Genomic DNA, 26,194 nt, shown 5'->3' with positions numbered 1-26,194 from the left:
TATATATATATATATATATATATATAAAAATAACTTTGCAGTACACCTGAAACTAACACAACATCATGAATCAACTATACTTCAATTAAGAAAACTAGCATATAATAAAATGTGATATTATTCAAAGTGCTTAGGACTTAGCATTTTGATAGTTCTAAGGGGGCTGAAATCAGTTTACAAACACCTCCTTCAAGTTTCCCAATTCAAATATTCTCTAAGACTTCACCCAGTTTGGAGGCAATCCACCTATCTGAGTACACATGTCCGGGCACTGCTGGGATGAGATCAAACGTTTCCTGTTGGATTTGGGTCTCAACAGCACTTGGAGGGCTCTCAGTGACCCCTAGAGCCGGTGTGAAAGTGGACCAGCAGCCAGATGGCTTCATGTTTCCACATTCCTTCAGCTTGTTTTCTTACTGTGGCAGATACCCAAGAGCATCCCAAATCCTCAAGAGAGATGGGATTTCATGAAAATCCTTGTTACTTTTGCAAAGCAGGAGATATGAACTCTCGAGCTCAATGAAGAAAAATTTGAAACATATACCAAGGGTTTTCAAGCTATCTGCAATGATATAAGAAAAATACAGAAATAAGTGGTATTTTTTTTCAACATTCAGTTCCATCTAGGGACAAAAGTGCCACACATATCCACCCCTGAAGATTAAGACAGGTCAGGGATCACAGAGTTGTGGCCACACAAACAGATTATTCTGTTTCCTGAGACATCGTTTATGTTGCAGCTGCCTCCTTGGAGGAAGATCATGAATCACCTTGTTCTTCTCTATTCCATTTGATCCAACCCTATGTAAACAAGCAGTGTTGAATGGGAAAGAAAACATTTCAGGCAAATGATTTCAATACAGTTGGAACTGCTTACCTTGTATAACCAACCTGCTTGCTCCACGAACAAGGTCTTATACTGGAAAGAAGCAGGCTTGGGGGTGAATAGGTTTGGATAAATGAATGAAAAACAATTATTTAACACCAATTACATAGAAGGCATTGTGGTTTATTCCTCCCCACATGTGATCCCATTTTTCCCAGCCACCCTGGGTGGAAGTGACAATGGTGCTACTTTCCATAAATTGTGATGAGAAAATACTCCCAAAATCATTTAATAAGGTGCAAAGTCAGCATTTGAATCCCTGTCTCTTTTTTTTTTTTTTTTGCGGTATATGGGCCTCTCACTGTTGTGGCCTCTCCCGCTGCGGAGCACAGGCTCCGGACGTGCAGGCTCAGCGACCATGGCTCACGAGCCCAGCCGCTACCGCGGCATGTGGAATCCTCCCGGACCGGGGCACGAACCCGCGTCCCCTGCATCGGCAGGCGGACTCCCAACCACTGCGCCACCAGGGAAGCCCGAATCCCTGTCTCTTTGACTCTAAATAATTAATTTATTAACTCAGTGAAAAATTAATTGTAATTAGCTATGTTAATGGTTAATAACTTTGAACAAAAGAATGAGTGAGTTACCTTATTTGATCTTATCTATTTTTGAACAAATGAAACTGAAATACAAAAAGGTTGAAGAACATACTTATTTTCACAAGTCTCAAAAAATGGAGTTTAGATCTTTTCTCTCATGTAAAGACATTGAAGGATGAGAGAAGTCAGGTTTTAAGATATAAACTAATATGATGAGGATGAGGTGTCAGTAAAATATTACAATGTACCCGCATTTGAGATAAGTTGGTTCAGGACCAAAAAAATGATATTTCTTAAAGTATTTATAAAAGACTCTCCTAAGAAATCACAGACCACTGTGGTGTCAACAGACTGCTCATTGACAAAAAGATAAAAGTAGAGATCAAGATGCTGAGGAAGATACTGCTAAACAAATAGCCACCAAAATAAATGGAACATTTGGTTTGGATTAAATAGTGGTGATAAAATTGGAAAAATTGCAATAATAGGACACACTTAAATATGTGTAAAATCTTTTTTCAGAGTGCTTCACGTAAAGTTTATCAGTTTAAGGGAACATTTTGAAAGTGTGGCTCAGCAGTAAAGACCCCAAATCACAGAAAAGATCTACCTAAGTTTATATTCCAACTCTGCCAAATACCATGTGTAGACTTTGAAAAACTCACCCGCCTCTCTGAGCTCCAGGGAATGGGGCTAATAATTATACCTACTTCATTTAATGTATGACAATCTAATGAGATAATCCTTCCAAAGAACATAGACAATACCTGATGTATAATATTCCTGGAATAAACTGAGAGAATAAAATTACTAAATGAAAACAAACTTTTAAAAAAAGAATATATTTATACCATGACATAAAATGTTCTTATTTTATTTTACTAATACCATCATAATTGTGGTAGATGACTTCTGATGTTGAAATTATGATTATGTCATCTTGCCTTCTTTGATCTACTTTCCCTATTAATTACCTAAACTTACTTTGCCTAGAACATCATTATTAATCAAAGTAACCAGTAAACCTATAAATATCCAATCATATAGACATCAATCATAGTTATAAATCAGTACCTAGAACATTTGAAGAGGGAGATAGGTTGATGCCACCAACAATGGAGCAATGAAGGATTACATGAAAAACATTGAATTAAGAATTAGCATAATTTTGGTCAAATTTTCACTCAAGTTACATTGTCTCTCTGAATCTTAGATTCCTCATTTGGACACAAGTGGCTTGGGAAAAATTATACGTATAGTTGCTTCCATTTCTCAAATGGAAATTATTATCATTTTAATGTTGCTTTAGTAATATCATACAAGTACTAGTAACAATTATTATTATAAATAATTTGAGGTCTACTCCTTCCTGAATCACTGCTTCAGTCATTAAACCCAATTACCTCATTATCTAAATTCACATGGATTATAACCCTGAAAGGCATGTACAAGAATGGCTTTGAAGAAACCAACATGTCACCTCATGCATTCATAAAATAATCAAAAGTGTTGAGGCCATATGGTAAAAGGTCCAAGGTTTGCTGCCTCCTTTCTCCAATCTCTCCTTTGACTTCCATTTCTATTCCACATTTTGGAGTAGTATTTATTTACCTTGAGCTTAGACAAGACCTTGCAGTCCCCGAAGGGAATGTGGAGAGATTCAGTTCTGAAGAGGGACTTGGGAGAAAACCATATTTCATGCCCATTGGCATTTGGAAGACCGTCGAACTATCATTTGGGAAGTTTCTTGCAAAAAGTATAAACAGAGAGTTAGAGGGTGGCCGAGTATTTGACTTCCCCTCTGACTTGAAGCTCTCAGCACCTCCAGCTCACCATCTGCAAGATAGATCATCAGAATGTAACAGACCATTTATTCTGATGACCTTGCTTTACTGATGTAGAAATTGGGGCCCTGAATGTGAAGTAATGTGCTCAGGGTCACAGAATGAGTTAGTATTGTTCCCAATCAGAGACCCCACTCTCAGAGATCCTTTTCCTTCTTTTAAGTCAAGTATGAGTTTGTGACAAGGAAGAATTTCGATAATTGTAAATAATAGCACTATTCAGCCACCTTGCCGTACTTCAGCCACACAACGAATTTAGTTTGCTGGAGAGGAGAGATTATGGGCTTCACTTTCAAGAAAAGCTTAGCTGAATCCTTTATTTTTTATTCAGTAGCTGTGTGGGATTTTTTTGTTTGCTTTTAGCTTATGTGTTTCCCTCTGTTTCCTTCCTTGTACAGCAAGGGTAATAATATCTAGTTCATGGAATTGTTGCTACATTAAAAGGAAATGTGTTAATATATCCTAAGAAGTAGAGCACAGCGCCTGACAAATAGTGGGGACTCTAGGAAAATCCTTTTCTCCTCCTATGACTCCACTGAGGCTATAATAATCACACCTCAATCCCCAATATTCAGGAGTTTTTCACAGAACACCCAGAGATATTTTATGCAAATGCTGTTTTTCAAATATTTCTTTTTTCAGTCACATTGTAGAAGGATTCCTGCTAAAAACGCTTTGCCAGGAAATGAAAAATGAATTCTAAAAAATCATTATTATGAGACTTCCAGCTAAAGGGAATAGATAGAACACACATGTATACCCACAAACACACACTGTACATACACTTTTACTTTCATCCCCTTCTCCAAAACCACTCCTACCCCTCAAAAGAAACAAAACACTAAAAGCATACGTAAATTATTTTTAAAGGTATAAGTTCATAAGGACAGTGAGAATATTGGAAGCTGGAAAGCAGATGCCTGAGTTGTAGTAACTAACTTAGCAGACCCACAAAAGTAGACTCTTAACCTGGCAGTGAAGGAAGCCAAGAAGCAACTTGATTTACACTACAGAACTCCCCAAAGCCTCAGAAACCGGCAGCATCATATATCTCTGAGGATGGGAGAGAAGGTGAGACAAAATGTGAAAGGAATGATTGAAACACCACTGAAAAGCCATCAGATTACTAGATCTCTTTCCTTTGTTCAAATAGAATTATACTCATCCAGGTAGAAAAGGGGGGCTTACTCCCTAAAGAAGGTTAAACAAAGGGTCTCTGAGAAGACAAACACCAGGCACCACTGAGTACAAAGACGGGGTGCCATAGTGAAAATAGGGAAAACAAGTAAAACTTTGCATACTCAGTGTTGAGACATGGAGACGTCCCTTCCTCCTCCTTGTTCTGAGATTTCAGAGTGCTTGGCAGCTGGATGTATGTTCTGGAGATCAAAAGAATCCTCTCTGGACAATTGGACAGGCTCAAGAGAAAAGACCTAGTAGTACTGGCTTCAGGGGTTGGACAATGAAAACAGCCAGCTAAATCTTGCTATGGTGAAAGAGCCTACTGACACACATGAAATTCTAATCAGATATTAGTGTACATCCTTATAAATTGGAAATCAGTCAAGGTCACTTGACATTGAAAAAGTATCTAATATAAAAGTCAGAGACTAAAGAGAGAAAGAGAAAAAAGAAATTAGAAGAAAGAGAAATCACACATGAAAAACTTAAAATAATATCATTGGTATCTTCAAAGGTATGAAACAATATATGAAATCTACAAAACAAGAACAGGAAGCTGTGAAACAGGAACTCTCAAAGAGCAGCAAAAAAGTTCTTACAATTATGAGAAATATGAAAGAATATAGAGAAATATGAGAAAATATGAGAGAAATGAAGAAAAACAGAAGACTTTGAAGATAAAATTCAATGTCACATAAAAAGTAGAACAGAATAATAAATAGAAAATGGATGAAAAAAAATTGTTCCAAATCAAAGCTATTCAATGCAAATATTAGGAATTCCAGTCAAGGAAAGTAGAAAATTTGGAGATAAAGAATGAACCAAAGAAATAATTAAACACCTTCACAAATCTGAAGCCCATGAGTTTCTGTTTCAAAGGGCTTGGTGTAGTGCATAGAAACAAACCTACACCAAGACACACCACCAAGAAGTTTCAGAACATTGGAGAAAAAAAGAAAAGCTTCACAAGCTTCCGGACAAGGGTCCAGATATTACAGAGCAGGGGATAAACTTTAGATACAGCATCAAGAATTAATATAATACTGTAATTCTCAATGGCAACACAGAAAACTAGAAGAAAATGGAGAAACACATTAAAAATTCTAAGAGAAAATGGTTTGTCCCCTAAGACTCTTATGCATATGAAGATACAACAAAGATATGTTCAGTCAGGCTAGGTCTTAAAATTTCCAATCATGTATTCTTTCCCAGAAATCACCTGGCAGATTTGATTTGCTTTATCTGAAAAAGGACATAAACCATGAAAGAGGATACCATGAGATCAAGGATCCAAGTAAGTGACACCAACACAAGAGAGAGGAAAAATCAATCCCCAGAGTGAAAGGAGATAATAGGGTTATCTGTGCAGCAGACCAGAAAGGGAGCAGGCTAGGGAGGGGCTGGCAAGAAGGGAATACTCTAACAAGATGACATTTTTTTTAAATGTCTAAAGTATTTGTGTGTATTCAAAGGAGATTTACACAACTGGCAGGAGCCCAGAGCTGAATTAATCATAAGTACATAGAAATAAGCAAATGGAACAAAAACAAAAAATCAACTTCATGGGTAAATATTTTTTAGGAAAGTAAAGACAATCACATTGTATTATATGGGTCAACGAAAAATAGCATATACACAGTAATAATGTAACCCTGAGTGTTGAACTAAACAAGGTTGCTTGGTAAGTATGTGGGGAAGGTAAACAATAGGAAATATGCAAAATAGGAAGAGAAAAAAAGAAGGGGATAGTGATGGGGTGGTGGATAAAAGAAAGCAAATTTCCGTATACAGGGAAGTCAATGTATAATGTCTAAACCAGAAAGACCTAAAATTATAATCATGCCGTTTGAAAATGTGGATGTAAATAATTAGCTAAAAAAATTATAAGTGGTTGCCTCTAAGAAGAAGATAGTGTCTAAGGTGGGGCAGGACCACTATTTGTCTTAATAAGTCATATAAATATTTGATCCTTTCCAAACACATGCATATTTACTTTGGATAAAAGTAAAAATTATATTAAAATTTGTTTTCTCAACTTCCTCTCCAAGATTTTTGCCACCTCTATTAACTGTCATATATTAGTTACCTTTTGTATATTGCCACCTTTCTTTTCAAGAACAAACAAAAATATCCATCTAATCACTAAGTTTGATGCACTGCTTCATCTGTTTCTTCCAATACATGTTGAATTTAAATCCTCAATAATAAAATTAAGAAATGTTCATCGATGTACCACCTAGAATCGCCTATTTTAGTTGTCCACCTGTCCCCTCCACACTGAAAGCACTTTCAACAGAATCACTCATGAAAGGCAAGTCACTGCTGTCTGCTCACCACTAGAGGGAAATATTGGTCTTTTTACTAAATACGCTCCAATGGGGAACAGCTTCTTAAGGCAATGGATACTTATTATAGAGTCATAGCCTGTGTCATTTTTTCCCTTCTTAAGAGTGTAAAATACCTGAGCTTGAGAGGCCCTTGGTGTCCATCTAGGTCAAGTTTCTGACCTCTTCCTTTCTACGCTTAAAGAAACTGAGATCCAGAGATGAATGGTGCTTTCTTAGATCATAGGATAAGGATGTGAGAAAGTCAGTGCTAAAGCCAGTTTCCTTTACTACAAACGGGCAAATCTGGAATTAAACAAGAGAGCAACTCAAAAGAATGCTTTTTAAGTGCAAGATTATTGAGCTGGGGTATGATAATAAATATTACTATCTGTTGAATGCTTACCATGTGTTGTGACTTTAGATCCTTTATCCTTCATTCTTATCCTGTGAAGTAGGAGCAATCATTATCCCCATTCTTTAGATGAGGAAACTAAGGCACAGAGAGGTTAGGTTACCTGCCCAGAATCACAGAGGTAGTAATTAGCAGAGCAGCGAGCTCATGATAATAACCATAATGTTTACTGACTATCCATGGAAGACATCACATTTATTGGTTAAAATGGAACAAGCTGCCTCTTTCTCTCTGGGGAAGTGGTCTCACTTCACTTTTTGCTTAGATGAGATGTTTTGTCCCATTGACCCCAGAGATACTTCAAGATTCTAGCCTGGTAAGCAGAGCTGCTCCAGAGTCTGATTTCCTTCTGTTCCCAATGTGGCTATGTCAGAGGACTGGTTCATTAAATGTTAGATGAGTGAATAAATACAATCCTAATTATGTCACAAGCAAATCAGCTGTGGAGAAAACATATTCATATCACATCTCATTATTCACAGAGTTTAAGAAAATTCCACAAAAGCTATCATTGTCCTCTTCGTCTCTCTTAAGACTGTGGAGTTGATCCAACGAAATGTCTAATTCTTCCTGATTCCCTCCCCCTCATCCCTGCCAGTTTGTAACACCGTTTTTCAGTCCATAAAACACAATCATGTCACCGTGTACATGGACAGGCTCCTAAGCTCACTGCATTGTATCATTTCATGAGCTGATGTGTCACCGCTTTACAAAACACCTGGAGTTTGTATCATTTATTGCTCTGGGCCAGCCAAGTCCTCACCCTCCCTGTTCACAGAACTTCAAGCTGGTTTAGCTCACCATTCCTCAGAACACTGGGACTGAGGGAGGGGGAGCGCCTGCGCAAAGATGGAAACCACGTTCAAAGAGATGGGTTTCCTAATGGAGTTTACAGCTAGAGAAATTTCCCTCCAAGGATTGGACGTCTCTCTGCACAGAATGAAAGCATGTCCCATGAAGAATCCCTATAGATTTTCAAACGCCCTGCTGGAAGATTTGAAGTCATTCAATGCAATTCTAGACGTTTGGGCAGTTGCAATACCCCTGTCTGGCCTCTCTTTAATCCATCTTCCACATTTTTTTAAATATCGCCTTTATTTTGGTATACAGTTCTGTGAATTGTAACACACATATAGATTCTTGTAACCATCACCACAATCAAGGTAGAACAATTCCATCACCACCACCCCCAAAGCTGTTATTTCTTCATAGACATACCCTCTCCTCTTCCCTAACCTCTGGCAAACTTTGATTTGTTCTCTACCACTATAATTTGTTTTGTTTTGAGACAGTCATATAAATGTAATTCTAAAGCACATAAACTTTGAGACTGGCTTCTTTCACTCAGTGTAATGTTTTTGAGATTCATTCAAATTGTTTTGTGTATCTATTGTTCACTCTCTTTTTTATTACTGAAAAACATTCCATTGTATGGATGTATCACAATTTGTCCTTTCACCCATTGAAACATATTTGACTTGTTTGCAGTTTGGGACAGCTATAAACATAGCTATAAAAATTCATATGCAGGTTTTTTGTGTGAACATAAGGTTTCATGACTCGAGGATAAATGCCTAGGAATAGGATTGCTGTATCATATGATAAGTGTATGTTTAACTTTATAACAAACTGCCAAAATTTTTTCCAGAGTAGCTGTATCATATTGCATTCTCATCAGCAATATATGAGAATTCCAGTTGCTCTGCATCCTCTCCATAGCTTGGTATTATCAGTATTTTTTAAAGCATTCTAATAGTTATGTACTGTTTTCTCATGATGGTGTTAATTCACTTTTCCCTCATGACTTATGATATTGAGCATCTTTTAATGTGCTTGTCTTCTGTATACCCCCTTTGACTAAGTGTCTATGCAAATATATTGCCCATTTTTAAAGGTTATTTTCTTGTTGTTGAGTTTTAAAAAAAAATTATGTATATTCTGTACAAGTCATTTGTCAGACATGTGATTTTTAAATATTTTCTCCTAACATGTGACATGTCTTTTCATTCTCTTAACAGTATCTTTCAAAAATTAATTTAAAAAATACTTTTGACAAAGTTCAATTTATCTTTTTAAAAAATTTTATGGATTGTGCTTTGGGGGTAATGTCTAATAACTCCTTGCTTAACCCTGGGTCACAGAGATTTTCAAAATGTTTTATTTTTTAATGTTTTACATTTAGATCTATGATCTCTTTTGAGTTAACATTTGTATAAAGTGTGAGATTTAGATTGAAGTTTATTATTTAGCATGTGGATTTCAATTTTTTCCAAAAAAAAATTATTAAGAAAACTATCCTTTCTCTATTGAATTGCCTTTGTATCTTTGTCAAAATGTAATTGACTATGTGTGGGTCTATTTATAGATTCTCTTCTGTCCCATTGATTTATGTGTCAACCCCTTCAATACCACAAGGTCATGATCAGTGTAGCTTTACAGTAAGTCTTAAAATCAGGTATTATGAGTACTCCAACTTTATTCTACCATTTTGACAATTCTAGTTTGTCTTTCTATAATAATTTTAGAAACATTAAATATCATGCTACCTCTAGATTTTTTGTGTATGTTCTTTATAGGCTTAAGGAAACTCCCTTCTATTCTTAGTTGGCTGAGAATTTCTATCATGAATTATGCTATACTTTATCAAATTTTTTTCTGCATCTATTGGTATGAGCATATATATTTTTTCTTCTTTATGTTTTAGTATGGTAGATGACATTGATTGATTTCCAAAAGTTGAATCAGGCTTGCAATCCCTAGAAAATCCCATTTGGTCATCATGTATTATTTTTATATATTGTTAGATTTGACTTGCTAATATTTTGTTGATTTTTGTGTCCATGTACATGAAGGATTTGTTCTGTAGTATTTTTTCTTTTTTCTTTCTATCGTTTTTGTCTGCCTTTGGTATCAGAGTAATACCTGCCTCATAAAATAAGAAATATTCACTCCTCTATTTTCTAGAAGAGATTATCTAGAATTGGTATTATTTCTTCCTTATATGTTAAGTAGAATTCTCCAGTGTATGTAACTGGACCTGGAAATTTCTTTTTTGTAAGGTTTTAAACTATAAACTTAATTTACTAATAATTATGACACAATTTGAGTTACCTATGTCACCTGGGTCAGTTTTAGAGTTGTGGTTTCTGAGGAATTGGTCAATTTCACCTAGGTTATAGAATTTATATTCATAGAATTGTTAATAGAATCCTTTATTACCATTGCAATATTTGTGAGCTTTGTAATTATATCTCATTTTTATTCTTGATTAGTAAATTATATTTATCCTTTTCTGGTCTTGAGAGAAACACATCAACTTTATTGATCTTTAAAAAAACCCCATCTTGGGCTTCCCTGGTGGCACAGGGTTTGAGAGTCCGCCTGCCGATGCAGGGGACACAGGTTCGTGCCCCAGTCTGGGAAGATCCCACATGCTGTGGAGCAGCTAGGCCCGTGAGCCATGGCCGCTGAGCCTGCACGTCCGGAGCCTGTGCTCTGCAATGGGAAAGGCCACAACAGTGAGAGGCCCGCGTACCGCAAAAAAAAAAAACAAAAAAAACCCCCATCTTTTTGTTTGATTTTTATCTACTGTTTTCCTGTTTAAAATTTCATTGATTTCTTCCCTTATTTTTATTATGTCCTCTCTTCTCCTTGTTTGGTTGCATTTTGCTTTTCCTTTTCTAGCTTCTTAAGGTAGGAACTTAGATTATTGATTTGAGGTCTTCCTTCTTCCTTAATTTTTAAATAGCTAATGCTATGTATTTTTCTCTATGAACTAGTTTAACTACATCCCACAAATTTTTATACATTGTATTTTCATTTTTACATATTGTATTTTCATTTTTACTCAGTTCAAACTATTGCCTTAATTTCTTTGAGACTTCTTCTTTGACCATGAATTATTTAGAAGCACATTGTTTAATTTTCAACTGTTTAGATTTTCTCTTATAATCTTTGATATTGATTTCTAGTTTAATCTATTATGAAACAAATTTTGTATGATTTCAAGGCATTTAAAATTTTTCAGTCTGTTTTGTAACCCAAGATATGCACTATCTCAGTGAATGTGCTGTGTCCGCTTGAAAAGAATATGTGTTCTCTTATTGATTGGAGAGTTCTATAAATGTAAAAATAACTAAATAAATAATACAGTAGATTGATGCTTTTATTCAGTTCTTCTATATCCTTGTTAACTTTGTGTCCACTAATTCTGTTGATTAATGAAAGCAGAGGTTGAATTATGGAGAGAAGAGTTTATATATACAAATATAATTGTGGATTTGTACACTTCTTTCAGTGCTGTCAAATCTTGTTTCCTAAAATTTGAAGCTCTATTGTGAGGACCTTTTTTTTACACATTCAAGATTTGTATGTCTTCTTGGTGAATTGACTTTCTTTCCATTATGTAATCCCTGGCAATATTCTTTGCTCTGAAGTCTATTTTGTCTGATGTTAATATAGCTAGATATTAACTCTAACTTTTGATTAATGTTTGCATGATATATCTTTTCTCCTCTTTCCACTTTTATCTTACCATTTTCATTGTATTTGAAGTGAGTTTTATATAAACAGAATATAGTTGTTGTGGGTTGTCTGAAAAACTTTAAGTGATTATTTTAGAGTAGGTCTGTTGGCAATAAATTCTCTTGGTTCTCCTTCATCTGAAGATGACTTTATTTCACCAACATTTCTGCAGGAATTTTTCACTAGATAGAGAATCCTGGATTAATTGTTCTTTTCTTTCAGCCTTTTAAAAGTGTTATTTCACTTCTTCCTGGCCTCCATGCTTTCTGATGAAAAATGTATAGCTATTGAAATAGTTATTTCCCTTAGTAATGCATCATTTTCCTCTGTCTCCAAGATTTTTTCCTTGTTTTTAGTTTCCAGCAGTTTGATTATGATATGCCTGGTGTGTGATTTTTGTGTTTTTTGTTGTTGTTGTTAGTTTATTTCTAATTTTGGAGTTACTTAAATTTTGAATCTGTACATTTATTGTTTTTGCCAAATACAAGCAGTTTTTCTACAATTGTTTCTTCAAATATTTCTTCTGCACAATTTTCTCATCTCCTTCTGAGGATTTTATCCCATAAATGTTAGATATTTTGGTGTTGTACCACAGGTCCCTGAGAAACTGTACATTAAAAAAAAAAAAACTTTCTTCTCTGTGTTCTTCAGACTAAATAATTTCTATTCAACTTCAAGTTTATTGACTCCTCTATTATCTCTATTCTGCCTTTGAGCCCATTCTACACTTTTACTTTGGTTACTATGCTTTTCTGTTTTAAATTTCTGTTTGATTCTTCTTTATATCTTTTATTTCTTTGCTGAAACTCTCCATCTTCCCACTTGTTCCAACAGTATTCACCTTAACTTATTGAAGCATTTTCAGAATAGCTGTCAGATACTTCCAACGTTTACTTTAGCATCTGTTGATCATCTGTTCCCCTGTGAGTTCATATTACCTTGCTTCTTCATATTCAGAGTAATTTTTAGATTGTATTCTGGATATTTTGAATATTATGTTATGAGATGCTGGACTTTATTTAAATCATATGGAAATTTTGAATATTTTTGTTTTAGCATATCTATGCATAACATGGGGCATGCCCAGGAATTCACAAACAAGTTTCAGAGTCATTTTCTGGAAGTGCTCCTCTCTGAAATCTTCTCGGAACTTCCCCATTTCCTAGAACTTCCTCTTTCAGTCCTTCAACATGAAAGCTGAGGCTTTATTTACTCCACTCTCCTACAGTCCTTAGTGGCAGCGCACATGTCTGGGGCCAAGATGTGGAGGACAGAAAGAGACAATAAAAATGAGGGTTTCTCCTCCATCTTAGAAGCACAGCTTCTCTGATCAAAAAGGAAGATTCCACTTCTTCAGAATTTTAGGTTTGCTGCAGTATGAAAGAATTGATATTTTGATAGTGTTTACCTCATTCTTTCTGGCCGTTGAGAAGTTAGTTTCCACTACCTGAGCCAGAAGTAGAGTGCTTTTCCTTGAGTTCTCTTTGTCCACATCAGTCCCCACTTCCAAGTTCTGGGCTGTGTTACATCCAGCCTGGGGGATACTATAGTGAAAAGGATGAAAAACTCAATGATGGTTCAGTGGTACTTTGAATTCCAGTTTTCTTCCTCAACCCTCCTGAAACTTTATTTATTTTTTAGAGTCTGCAAAATAAAGCATCTCCATGCATTCTGTCACGGTTTATAGTTGCATTCCATGTGATACCAAGAGTATGTATGGTATGTTTACTCCATCTTACCCATATCTGAAATTCCTGCATTTTTGTTTGTTTGTTTGTGTTTTTTTTTTAATTAAGAAAAGTATTTCCTTTAAGGCCTTTCAGAATGTCTTTCTATGTCTAGCCTTTGCTTACTTCTCCAGCTCTTATCTTTGCCAAACTTCAATCAAATCAAACAGCTTGCTTTTTCCTACATTATTGCTACATTGCACAAAGCCAGAGACACTTAGAATAAAACATTAATGGGACTTCCTAAAATTGTGAAACACAGAAGCCATACAATTCCATCAGGTTTTGATGCCCATCCTCCCTCATCCATGCTTGTCTGGTTAACTCTTTAGACTTAAAGATTCAGATCAAGTGTTGGCTTGAGGTTGAGTTAGGTGTTCATCTTCTGTTTACACTCTCAGTGTTGTGTACTGACTGCTTAAGAATGCTTATCTAACTAGCTGTGACTCCTTTTAAGGACTGTTGTTTTTTGTTAAATCTGTGCATCTCCAGTATCTGGAAGGAAATGATGTTTCATAAAGGTCGTTGAATAAATGAAGAAAAAAAGAAAGGAATGTAAATTTATTGAGTGCTCACTTTATAAATTTTTTTCTAATGTAATCTGCACAATCTTAAAAGAGCATGATTATATCAGACATGCTTTGCAAGTGACTGTCCTTCACACTTCCCATCCATAAACCTTGTTAAAGGTGAATTGCCCTAACCCACAGTCTCTGCTGTCACAGACAATTGGATCAGGGTGGGCATTTGCTCAAATTCAGCTTAACCAAAGGCTGACTAACATCCTATGGCTGGAAAGAAAAATATGAGCTAAGCCAATCATCATAAGCTTTCAGGAATTTTGAAATTAGAAAATGGAGAAAATGAAGCCAGCTGGAGCCAAAAGACCACATACAGTTGGGACTAGGGTGCCAAGAAGGTTTTGTCCTACCTGATACAAATAAAAGAAATTTGTTTATAAGGAAGAGATAGTGAATGCACATAGAGAAACAAGATGCTTTGGGATCTTGGGAGAGAGACCATGATGAGAGAGAGAAAAAGAAGACAGAGAGAGATGGAGAGAGAGGAAGAGAGAGAGAGAGAGAGAAAGAGAGAGGCTATTTCTTACATGCTTTCCATTTACAGCTCCCAATAACTAACTATACATACAAAAATCCTTAAACTTAGATACTCTTGGGACCCATAGTAGTATCAGTAGTATCACCAGCCCCAGAGGATAATTTTTTTATTGAAGTATAGTTGATTTACAATGTTGTGTTACTTTCAGGTGTACAGCAAAGTGATATATATATATATATATATATATATATATATATATATATATATATATAGGTTATTACAAGATATTGAATATAGTTCCCTATTCTATACAGTAGGTCCTTGTTGGTTATCTATTTTATATATAGTAGTGTGTATCTGTTAATCTCAAACTCCTAATTTATCCTTCTCCCACTTTTCCCCTTTGGTAACAATAAGGTTGTTTTCTATGTCTGTGAGTCTATTTCTGCTTTGTAAATAAGTTCATTTGTATTGTTCATTTTTTTTTATTCCACATATAAGTGATATCATATGATATTTGTCTTTGTCTGACTTACTTCACTTAATGTCATAATCTCTAGGTCCATTCACATCACTGCAAGTGACATTATTCTTTTTTATGGCTGAATAATAGTCCATTGTGTATATATATACCACATCTTTATTCATTCATCAGTTGACAGACACTTAGGTTGTTTCTCTATCTTGGCTATTGTGGATAATATCTCAATGAACATGGGAGTGCAGAGATCTCTTTGAGATCCTGTTTTTACTTCCTTTGGATAAATACACAAAAATGGGAGTGCTGGATCATATGGTAGTTCTATTTTTAATTTTTTGAGGAAGCTTCATACCATTTTCCATGTGGCAGCACCAATTTACATTACCACGAACAGTGTAGGAATGTTCCATTTTCTCCACACCCTCTCCAGAAGATACATTTTATTTTATTTAAGCAAAACAATGTAGACCCTTCCCTTTGCCATTGATTGAATTATTTAGGGGATGGGTGTGCAATTCTGGCCAATAAGTGTGAGAGGTAGTCAACTGGGGGACTTCCAGAAAAAAGTTTTCTTTAGAACTAAAAAGAGACAACTGAGATGTAACAATTCCCTTTCTTCCACTAGACACTGTTGTTTCTGCATATGGTGCTTAGAAATGGGGCAGCCAGTCTTAATGACAGGAGCTAAAAGAATACACTAAAAGTGTCAAAATGGAAATGTAGAAGATAATTATGTTATTGATGATCTTGATGACGTTGTTTGATGGCTTAATTTTACCAGATTGGAGCTGCCTTACATCTTTCCTCTTACTAGCAAAACATCCTAATTAAAACACTAGTCTATGGAGAATTATACAGATAAAAATGATTAACAGAAAAAGTATGGTGCCTTTATTAATTTGTCCAACCTTAACTAAGACTCAAACTTAAATTTGTCTAGCTCGACCCAGAAAAGGGATGCTAAGCACTCCTCATTTATGATGGCCCACATGTTATAGTGTGTTGACATTTATTTTTCCATAACCACAGAGATCCCTCATTTAAATAATAATAATAGTGCCTTCTGTAGTAACTGATTAGTCAAGGATAAATTCCAAACTCTCTAGTATGGCATTGGATCCCCCTCAGAAGACTGCTCATCATTTCTCTTGATTCTCAACTCTTCCCACTCCTTCCCAACCACATGGTGGTAGATGATGTTGATGCTCTAACCAAATCTTGTTGTCTTTTTTATCCATTTCCGTGTTTCTACTTACTCCACATCCAACAGATAACCAATGGGTGCAAGAGGGTGACTGCCAAGATCCCATGGTCTTATATTGGGGCAAATCTGAGGTGTAGGCTCTAGTCCAGAATTCCACTTCAGGATCAGCACAGTAAGTGGGAATTTTATCACATCCCATCTTTATTTGGCTTTCCTTCCTTCCTTGTCTTGTTTATCCTTTAAAGAAAAATCACTTAAACACAATTACTTATCTCAGACTCTGTTTTTAGGGAAGCCATAGACATTTTCTATGTGCCAGTCATTCTGTACTAATCACCATTGCTCAGGCGTCCCTGTGTATCCTTGCCTTTGCTGATGCTGTTTCCTCTAACTAGGAAGACTTTCCGTCATTCCTGTAGGCATACTCTGTACTTACAGTATTTAAGAATGTAGTCTTTGAAGCTAGGCAGTCTTGGGTTCAAATTATAGTTCCTTCACTTAAAATATGTGTGTCCTTGGGAAACTTACCTGGCTCTCTGTGCCTTACTTTCTTCATGTGTAAAACGTGGATAATACTTACCTCTTAGTGTTGTCATAAGGATTAAATGAGATAGAGAACATAAATACAAATACTCATCAAAATGTAGTTCTTCCACTCTCCCTCCTTCTTCTTCTAATTCATCATCTTCCTCCTATATTATTAATAGTACTGTTATAGTTATTATCACTTAAATTCTTTGCCCAATTTTTAATTCCTCTCTGATGTCTTTTTTATTTGCTTCTACTCATACTGAGACAATTATGACTATGCTCTATAATTTAGTTCATAGCCTTGTAAATACTGCATACATATGTTAATTAATTTACTCAACAAAATTCACCACTAAGACTCTAAGTCCATCTAATCTTTGTTGATACATCTTGTTTTTTTTCTCTTATTACTACAGATCAAATGCTCCTCTTCAAGTCCACACCTTCCAACCTATTGCCCATGCAAAGACTTTGCACTCAGGAAATTTTAAAATATTTGCCTGTGTGTATGTGTCTACCTCCCAGAACTTTCCCTTTACCTCTGACATCTACCTACACTCAAATAGCTAACCCTATGCTTTTTTTCTCACTTTCTCTCTCTCTCCTACACACACACACAGACACACACAAACCTATTTCTCTCCTAATCTTCCCCTAATCAGCCTAAGTCACCACAATCCACCAAGATGATTAAGCAAAAATCTAGGCATCATCTCAGATCCCTCTTTTCCACTCATGTCCAATATTTAATCTATCAGTAAATCCTGTCAGTTTTATTTACAAAACATGTCCCATATTGATTCCATCTCCCACAACCACTAAAACTTCATAAAATCATGAGGTTCAAACAATAATTTTCCTTTGTTACTGAAAAAGACTCCAAACTGGTCCCTCTGTGTTGACTCTTACTCCTCTGCCACCATGTTTTCCATTGAGCAGCCAGACAATGTAACCTTCTTAAAACATTTCAAAGGCTTCCTAATTTTCATAGGATAAAACACAAATTCCAAAGTCCAAGAGGTGTAGGAGAGCAGTGTCAGGGAGAGGGTCCAGAGGACTGTTCCCCTGGCAGCAGTATCCATCCCACCTCCAGGAGCCCAGAGTTGCTGCACCTTCCCAGATCCCCAAGACTCCACAGAACGTACTGTGAAAATCCTGTTTTTTCGAAATGTAACTAAAATGTAAAAATTATTAAAATGTTAAAAATTATGGTAAAGAATGATACTATAACATTCACAAGATCAAAATGTAAAATGCATTGGAATAAACCTTTAAAAATGTACCTGAGGGCTTCCCTGGTGGCGCAGTGGTTGAGAGTCCGCCTGCCAATGCAGGGGACACGGGTTCGTGCCCCAGTCCGGGAAGGTCCCACATGCTGTGGAGTGGCTGGGCCCGTGAGCCATGGCCGCTGAGCCTGCACGTCCGTAGCCTGTGCTCTGCAGTGGGAGAGGCCACAACAGTGAGAGGCCTGTGTACCGCAAAAAAAAAAAAAATAAAAATATATATATATATATATATATATATATATATATATATATATATATATATACACCTGAGATCCTTATAGAGAATATTTGTTAACTTTATGCAAATAAAAATAATAAAACTTAAATGGAGAGCGAAAACATGATCAAAGGTTAAAAGATTAAATATAATGAATGTGTAAGCTCCCCTTAAATAAAGCTATTTTAAATGTAATTACATGAAAATATCAACAGAAACTTCCACAAAACTTAAAAATCAATCCTAAAATTAATAGGAAAACTTATAGTCAAGATAACCAAGATGATTTTTTAAAAAAGAAGGAAGGAGACTTAGCAACTAGATATCAATATTTTTATAAAGATGTAGCTGTCAAAATATGAGGTAAGAGTAAATAGCTAAATAGACCAATATTTCACAGTCCAGTAACAGGCTTGTGCTTATGTTGTATATGTGCGTATGTGTAATTGGGCAAATAACAAGCAGCTGATCATTGATATTTAACAGAGCATTGAACAAATTTTGTTTACTTATTAACCGACTGACTAACTGAATAAATGAACATGGGATGATCACAGTTCTGTTCATTGTGGCTCATCTAGACCGACCTTATAATTGGAGTTCAGGCTTGGCTATCCCACTTTAACATACCTTAGAAGGAAGGGAACAAAATATCTAAATAAGAGTAGAACAGGTGGAAATTACAAAGGGCAAAGACTATCTAAAGGAACTGCATATATTAATATTTGAGCATGAGGATAGGGAGAGCTGCTTACAGACCTAAAATGTAATTGCCAAATGGCTCTACAGCAGAGACAGGTTCCAAGCAGACAACTGAATGGAGGTCAATTTTGTCTCAGGTGATAATGATAGCACTTTGCCATAATCGGTTGACATGTAGAGTTATGGAAATAGCAAGGGTTTGGAGTCAGACAGTCAGGTTCAAATCACCATGGTGCAACCTGTAACCAGTCACTAAAGCTCTCCAGGACTTTATTTTCTTGTCATTAAATTCAGGATGATTAGAGGCAGCAGAACATAACAGTAAGAAGTATGGATTCTGGATCCTACTGCCTGTATGCAAATCCACTTTGTAGCTGTGTGAACTTGAGCGAGTTGTTCAACCTCTCTGAATCTCATTTTCATTATCTATGAAATGGAGAAATAAGAGTACCTATCTCTTATGGTGTTTGGAAAGATTAAATGACAATATATTTAAAGCACTTGAAAGAGTGCCTGGTCCGCTGTAAGCCTTGAGAGTGGTACCAAAAGCAGCAGTAGAACCCACCTCCAAGTGTTATGATGAGGTGAACATAAAACAATGCATATCAAGTTTTGGGCATAGTGCCTAAAATATCTAAAGTTCCCTATAAAAGCCATTTCCCTTCTTTTCCTTAAGCTGTGTATAAAAGGAACAAATGTCCCTCCATAGGTGGTGAGTTCCCCATCAGCAGAAGTGTTCAAGCAGAAGTTGGTTAACCACATCTCCATAACGTTACCATGAAGCACTTGAAACCAAGTAGAGACTAGGATTGGGCAGTCCCTGAGCTCCCTTTTAAATTAAAATTCCATGATTAAGTTGGAAACTTCAGGAAAGTCTGTCAAAGGGGAATTGTGGGTAACCAAAACTTTCCCGAAATTTCCAGCTCATTTTCCAGGATAAATGCAGCCCCCATCTCCCTACACAGCACATCAAATATTAACATACACACATACACACACACACACACACATAAACACACGCATGTACACAGAGGCATCATTCATATGTCGTAACATAAATCTTTTCACCACAATGACCACGGTTGTCAGTGAAAGAAATACTCTTGTTCAGTCCAGTGCACTTGGGTAGCCCAAATAAACAATAGTATAATACCCGGCATTTATTCAGCACCCTTTGGGGCAAGGGCTCACACTTTATACATATTTCTCGTTTATCATGGCCACATTCCTGGGAGACAGGCTGCCCCTCAGAGAGGCAATGGGGTTGGGCTTTTGATTTCAAGCCCGGCTGATGGAGACTTCTTGCTTTCTGCATGTTAGAATGTGCAGTACTTAAATGTCCTTCAGCCTTCTTGGGCCTGGCTAACTGGCCCCTCATGACGGACTTCTGATGCCACAATGGGAGTCACAGTGGCTCTGGTCTCAGCTGTTTCTCGTCACCACTGGGTCTTCTACCCTTGTAGGTTAAGAACAGTCAGACTCTGAGTAACAGCTTTGTGATCCTTCCAACAAAAGCGCCCCCTTGAGTGTCCTACAGTATTGCATCCAGCTGGGGAGCAGCCTGCAGGAGCTTGGAGGTCAAGATGAATGCTAGCCTATGACACTTATTAGCTAGGTCACCATAGGGAAATTACTTGACCTCTCTTAGCTACTTGACCTAGAAAACAAGCCCCTTAAAGACATAATTTGCTAGGCTGCTATGACACTAACATAGAATAAAGCATGTAAATTCCCAGGCATGTGGTGGAAACTGAATTAAAAGTATTTCTTATTTTATAAGCATCATTTTACTTACTTGGGTTACCAAGCTTACATCTTCTGCACATCGACTGTTATGATCCCCTACCCCCCGCCAAATGTATGTTTTGAAGTCCTAACCCCTGGTACCTCAAAATGTGACTGTATTTGGAGATGGGGATCTTTAAAGAAGTAATTAAGTTAAAATGAGGTTATTACCACGACCCTAATACAGTATGACCGGTTTTCTTGCTAGAAGAGATTAGAACAGATGCACACAGAGGAAAGACCTTGTGAAGACACATAGAGAAGATGGCCATCTACAAGCCAAGGACAGAGCCCCCAGAAGAAACCAACCCTACCAACACCTTCTCAGACCTGTAGCCTCCGGAACTGTGAGACAATAAATTTATGTAGTTTAAACCTCCCAGTCCGTGGCAGCCCTAGCAGACTAATACACCCAAGTTTGAGTTAACAGCCAAAAATAAGTCCCAAACCTCAGGTCATGAGATTCATCCCTTTGAAAGGTGGCGTAAATAATGTCCCAAGTTTCAGGAGGATACAAACAAGCAGAAGCTATGATTGCACTCTGGAAATTAGTTGGATAAGCCCCTTCATGAGGAAGCAAAATCAAACCATTTTCTCTATCAGTGGGATGAATCAGAAAGATCGCCAAATTTGAGTCAGGGGTCAGCGTGTGAACCCCACCTTTACCAGGATTTAGCTATGAGAACTTTGATAGTCATTTATCTTTATGTGTTTCAACTTTACTCAGTGAATTCACCTATCTTCCACACCAGGCCATCCTTAACAACCTGAACCAAGTTAATAAACCTTGAACATTCAGCTCCAGTGACTGGTTTCATTGTTACTGATTTATGTAAATTGTAAGTTTTCCACAGATGTGTAGAACTTTGAAACTCTATTTGGAGTTATTCTCAAGACTTCAATTCAGAGTTAGGTGAAAAGACAAATTTGGATTTCAATGAACATCACTATTATTACAGAAGAGAAGAGATGTCCTAAAATCATAATGAAGGAACGATTTGTCTTGGTGTTTTCTACTCAGATGTCTTGTATGAGAGTAGACAATAAATAATGTTTTAAGGAATAGCTAAATTGCATTCTATATATTTTACAAAGCTGATATAAAATAAATGTTGAACTGAAAAACGTACCTAATTCTTGAGCTATATTTTCAGAAAAAAATATTTTTGGAGACACGACAATATGTTTGTTGAGAATTAATAATCAACCTCACTAATCAGCATAAAAATCATTGCTACCCTAAAATCATCCATCTATGGCAAGTGATCCTAAAACTTCTCAAATTTTGTTCCTGCTCCACTGTGCTTTAATAAGTATCCTTCCTTCTCACAGAATGTATGAGAGTCCTTACGCCTTTTTTAAGACAAATCTCTGACACTGTATGAGTTGCTGTTTTCTCGCTATAGTTAATTTCTCATCAAAATAATTTACTATCTACTTTGTGAGTTTTAAGAATTAATTCATGTGTTTTAAGTGCTACAGATTTCTGAAATGAAAGTCCCATAAAAATTTCATGTTGTTGCTATGTCCTGATTCAATTTTTAAAAAGTGCCTTTAGAAGGCACTTTTATGCCTTTGGGACTTGATCACAAATGCAGAGTAACTCCTATCCCACAGTTTCCCCCAGTATGTTTAAGAATCCTATAGACTCGCCTCACACAGTGTCTTGAGTTTGGTGCTTAAAGAGCTCTGGGTCCACATCCCAGATCAGTTAGTTGCCAGTTTTGGCAACTAAAGTGACTCTGAGGTGTTATTTTATATCTCTCAGCCTCAGTTTCCATTTTCTAAATTGGTAAGATGGAAATGTTATTAAAATCCACCTCACAGGACCACTGTGAGAATAAAACAATAACTGGCAGGTACTGAGTGGGGGGTTTACATGGCAGACTGGGATGTTTCACCCCCTCTCCATTTAAAAGAAGAACTGTTAAGCAAAAAGCTAAGGATGTTATTTATTAATCATTATTATCTCTTCTAGATACAAGAGTGGTGACTACATGACTAAATTCCCAAATATATATTAAGTACTCACTATGTACTATAGGTAGTGGCTGTCCTCAGAAGCTGTTAACTTAGCCAAAGAGGAAGCTTAAGTACAGGGCGATGTCTTCAAAGGTGTGTCCACTGTTTTGGGAAATGGGGTCCAAGAAGCAAATAAAAATAGAAACACACACACACATACATACACACAGTCTACCTTTGCAAAGCTTACAGTTCAGTGGGGAAGACAGATATACACAGGGTAAATAAGTGATATATAACATATTAATAGTGATCAGAGCTAAGGTGATAAAGACAAGAAAGTGAACAGAGTGCTGGGTGTGCATTACGGGTTGCAATTTTAACTGAAGCAGCCAGAGGTGCCTCAACAGCAAAATGACATTTATGTAAATGTATGAAGGAAGTGAGGTCTTTGGTCGCATGTTACCTTCTTGGTGACAGGCTATGACAAGCAGCAAGTGCCTTAGGATGCTGCCAAGAGTTTAGAGCCATAGCTATCCTGACGTGGGGAGGAGGGGTGTTCCCTTCACAGTGCCCAGGTTACACCTATTCATTTGCACCCAGAAAACAGTCAGGGTCCTTTCAGAACCTGTGCTCTGTGTTCGTCCAGTGGCCAGTATCATTGAGAGCTACTAGTGATAAAAATCTTTGAAGACTGTATTCATTTCATGGCTGCAGGATCTGTACCTGAAGTACTTAAAAGCACACAATTAGAGTGATAATGTTGAAAACATCAGGCTAATCCCTTACAACATCATAATCTTAGGGTTTTCAAACCCATCTGCATAAAACTTGCTGAGATTGGGAACCTAGAGGGTTTTTGATGACCTTTCTAACATAGCCAATCTGTTCTGGTGAAATGCGCCCAGAGTACACTGCCAAAGAGCCACAGAAAATAAGCACTAATTCTCTCCAGTTTTTCTCTGGAAAAATTTGTGTGGCTTAAACATCCTATCCCATATTAGATTCAACCCTGGAGAATAAAACACAAGACATGATAGATTTCAGTTTCTTCATTCCTTCGGCAGAACCCAGCTCTGCAGTCTGCTTAGATGTCTCACCTGGACTTGGAGGAGTTGTGAGAAAAAAAACGATTATAAGAAATTTCCCCTCAGGGTTGGGTGGCCTGTGCAAGCTGGGGTTTCTGTACAGCACGATTGTGGTTTCTGCTAGCTCTGAAGATTGCCAGAATGCTTACAGAGATTAAAAACAGGAAATCCAATGATCCACATAAATGATATTTTCCTAATTGTAATATTCCACACATTTAAAGGACACAAACCCTAAAATTGTGCAGAGTAACGGGACTCCTTCTGGTCTTCTTTTCATGCCAATAATTCAACTATGTGAGTCCTATGTCATTTTTTTACACACAACTTGTGACATGTCAACTTATGCATTTGGGGGCTGAAGATGTTGCCTTTATTGCTTGTCCTAAACTTGTGGTGTCATTCCATGCATTACTGCATGTCAAAGATGTTTCGAAGATTTGGATATACATTTCAAATGTTACAATATCATGTGTCCGAGTCTCAGAATTTTGTGTCCAACTTTATGTAAGGACAGTTAACTGGGAGTCTATCTAGCAGACATCGTGCAAGGTACTTTGAGGGATGAATAAAGTGGAGAAGCTGTGCACCCTGCCTGCTGGTAGCTTATTATCTAGCAAGCAATTCAATTAAAAATATCTAGGTCTCTCAGAGGAATAGAAGCCAGCAGAAAATTTTTGAAGGCCAATTTGTACACATGACCAAGAACCTCGAAAAGTATTCTGATTCTTTAAATTAGCTAATCTGTTAGAAATCTATCTTATAGAAGTTATTAGAGGTACATGTATAAAGATATTCATTGCACCATTATTCACATTATAGGAAAAATGGGAAAAATGAAAATATCCAATTGCAGGGAGTAATGAATAAATTTTGATACTTCAATAAAATGGATAATTACACAACCATTAAAATTATGTTTTTCAAGGGCATACAACACCAAAAAAATTACTTATGTTATAAATAATGTCATATGAAAAAATAAGGTTACAAAATTATACATACACATAGTAAGATTTCAAAATTTTGTCCTTGACAAATGATATGTATGCACATGTGTGTCTATTCATGTATTAAGAAGATGACAGAAGATATCTCTGGGTGGTACTATCAGTGATATGCCTTGTATTCTTGAATGGAAATGTTCTTTTTTCACTCAATACTAAGCATCATATTGTATCGTATTATGCCATGTTATTTCACAGTGATATAAATCTGGGGTAGACACACCACAGCCCATGGTCCTAATACAACTGGTGGTCTGTTTTTGTAAATAAAGTTTTATTGGAACATAGCCATGCTCATTTATTTACATATTGTCTATATCTGCTTTTGGACAACAATGAGAGTTGAGTAGTGGTCACAGAGGCCGTATGACTCTCAAAGCCTAAAACATGTACTGTATGGCCCTTAGAAAAATGTTTGCTAGTCTGATTCCTGATATAAATGTAAATCAGTGATTCTCAACAGGAGGGATTTCAAGCCTATGGGAGCCATTTGTCAATGTCTGGAAATAATTTTGGTTGTCATAAATGGGAATGTAGTTGGTGCTACTGTCTTCTAATGCATGGAGATCAGTGATACAGCTAAATGTCCTACAATACACAGGACAACTCCCCACAACAAAGAATTGTACAGCCCAGAATGTTAATAGCCCTGAGTCTGAGCTACTCTGATGTAGGTGGATAGGTAAACCATTTTAATATTTCCATCAGATTATGAAATTTCATCAACCCAGCCCTTTTGAGATCCCTTCATGAGATGAATTTTCATCTTTGTTGATGACAAATAAACTTGTCATTTGCCCTCTTGTGCCTTTTTAAAGGATATTTTACTCATGTATATTGCCACTATTTAAACTGTTCTTCTTTCTGATTTGAGGAAATTAATTATTTTAGGAATAGGCAATCACCAGAAAGAAAATGTTACTACTACAATATACATATTGGTTTCTTCCATACATTTTGAAAAGGTAGAGGAAAGAACCATTTAAAACTTAAAGAGCCCTCTGAACATGTTTGTGGCCCCCATCTTGTTCTGAAGGAAGCTGAAATATGTATTTTGAAAGAACAAAGAGAGACTGAAGTAACCACTGGTGTATCATTTCAAGTTACCTTTAAAAAGGCAATATTCAGTCTGTTAGACTCAATGATCATAATTTAAGTTGGAAAATTTTGTTAATGTGGTTCTAGGACTATGTGTGTTAATTCTGGAAGAAAGTAATTGTCAGTTCTATTGGAGTCCAGCTGTCTCTACTTATGATTCTTAAGGACTCTTCCATATTTCGGATAATATGTATGTAACTGTCTCAGTCTCAGTCTCAATGAGTTGACCAATCTTCTAAGAGACTGAATGAATACACATTTCTGAAATAATTAAAACTGAAGTGAGCAACAGTTTATCCACCAACACCCACTATCTTGTGGTTTAATAGATCT

The sequence above is a fragment of the Grampus griseus genome (genome assembly GCF_964374135.1).
Source record: "Grampus griseus genome assembly, chromosome: 4".
Taxonomy (NCBI): Eukaryota; Metazoa; Chordata; class Mammalia; order Artiodactyla; family Delphinidae; genus Grampus; species Grampus griseus.
This window is presented reverse-complemented; position numbering follows the sequence as displayed.